This window comes from Alosa sapidissima, chromosome 8 (genome assembly GCF_018492685.1).
Source record: "Alosa sapidissima isolate fAloSap1 chromosome 8, fAloSap1.pri, whole genome shotgun sequence".
Classification (NCBI taxonomy): Eukaryota; Metazoa; Chordata; class Actinopteri; order Clupeiformes; family Clupeidae; genus Alosa; species Alosa sapidissima.
The window spans coordinates 31774829-31777328 of record NC_055964.1 but is presented as its reverse complement, the minus strand read 5'-3'; the positions used below and the strand labels follow the sequence as shown (position 1 = coordinate 31777328).

The 2500-nt window shown below is 42.0% G+C and overlaps 1 protein-coding gene across 1 annotated transcript in view; it reads right to left on the bottom strand.

Annotated features, from left to right (window-relative positions):
• The window catches only part of rapgef1a (Rap guanine nucleotide exchange factor (GEF) 1a), a 78300-nt gene that overhangs the window by 26515 nt on the left and 49285 nt on the right, over window positions 1-2500 (bottom strand).

The window sequence follows — 2500 nt, the reverse complement described above, 5'->3', positions numbered from 1 at the left end:
CACACACACACACACACACACACACACACACCATACACACACCATACACACACACACACACACACACACACACACACACACACACCATACACACACACACACCATACACACACACACCATACACACACACACCACACACACACCATACACACACACACACACACACACACCATACACACACACACACACACACACACACACACCATACACACACCATACACACACACACACACACACCATACACACACAGACACACACCATACACACACAGACACACACACACCATACACACACACACACACACACCATACACACACACACACACACCATACACACACACACACACACCATACACACACACACCATACACACACACACCATACACACACACACACCATACACACACCATACACACACACCATACACACACCATACACACACACACACACACACCATACACACACACACACACCATACACACACAGACACACACACACCATACACACACACACACACACCATACACACACACACACACACACCATACACACACACACCATACACACACACACACACACACCATACACACACACACACACACCATACACACACACACACCATACACACACACACCATACACACACACACCATACACACACACACACCATACACACACCATACACACACACCATACACACACCATACACACACACACACACACACCATACACACACACACACACCATACACACACAGACACACACACACCATACACACACACACACACACCATACACACACACACACACACCATACACACACACACCATACACACACACACACACACACCATACACACACACACACACACCATACACACACACACACCATACACACACACACCATACACACACACACACACACCATACACACACACACCATACACACACACACCATACACACACACACCATACACACACAGACACACACACACACAATACACACACACACACACACACAGATAAGCAAGTGCCCATACCCATGGGCCCAACAAACACACACAAAGACAATTTGCTGCTGTAGAATTCACTTTCTAGAGCAAACTTGTTCTAAGCAGCTTGGCGTTTTTATATATTTTGATATTTTGTATTTTAGGGACTTTCTATTCTGACAGACACGTGGCCTCATGAACAGCAGATTTGAGTTCATGAACAGGTTCATGGTTCATAAACAGCTCATGTGAGGTAGACCTCAGTAGCACAAACACAAACACGATCATGCACGCATACGCACGCACGCACGCACACACACCAGTGTTTCCCCTACAATGTGTTCATCAGCGGCTCAGCGCCGCTCCTGGAATTCAAGCGCCACTGCAAAAAAAGTTGGCTAATTAAAAAAAAAAAAAAAAAAAAAAAAAAACACGCAAGTGAACTTCAGGAACAGCTGCCGTTCGTTCAGGTTTGATGTCAACAAATAATAGTAGGCTAACGTTGAAGGCGCAGTCAGGGATTCCACAGGAGATCATGCTTGTTTGTGTTTATGTTTAAGTTTATTAGCAGATGCAATTTTGTGCAAAAAAACGTAGCCTACATTATGTTAACCAAGGAACCAAATTAAACACGCCAGCGAGATAGTTCGCCCCTACCTTCAGTAGCCTATTCCCAGATAAATTCCACGCAGTGTTTCGTTTTTGTTTGTGATACAGGCAATGCTTTTAAGCCCTGTGTTGCTAACATACCTAGGCTGTGAAACTAAGGTCTAGCTAGCCTATTGGTGGGTTTAATTGAATTTGAGTAATAGGATACGCAACCATTTACATCTGGAGATAGTTTGTAATTCCTGTAGAGCTCACCAAAATTATAGAAATGATACAAGACACTTATCTTCTATAATCCAAGATAGATTTTCTTCGAGTTTTTGAGCATTTATTTTACCAAATGACATAGAAAACATAATTAATTTCATCCACATATTCTTATGCACCATGCACAACAACGCTGCTAAGTTAGCTTAAAACCGTGAGAATCAAGCAAGCCTCACGGGCTGTCACGGCATTAAAGTGACAGGCACTCAATTCGACTTGCACAGCACCAATACAGTGTAATGACATGAAAGAGAAGTCTTATAGTTTATACAGTGCTGTGCAAAAGTTAAGACACCCATGCTGAAATTGACTAAAGGGAGGAATAAAAAACATATTTTGCCTTTTGTCTTAATGCCTTAATTAAAAAAAAATAGGACATCAATTATTTTTTAATGTATCATGTATCGTAAATAAATAAATGTTATTATATAAATAAATGTCTTAACTGATGCACAGCACTGTATATTCTAAGTCAGTGGTCCCCAAACTTTTTCTTCCGAGGGCCAGCTTACTATGCCTGGCTGTAAGAGAGGGCCAGAGACTCGGAGTATATCAGTAACCATAAATAGCTTAGTGCTGTGAACAACAGCAGTCTACCTTAGTTGAATATTCCATTACATTTAATCTATAGGCTATT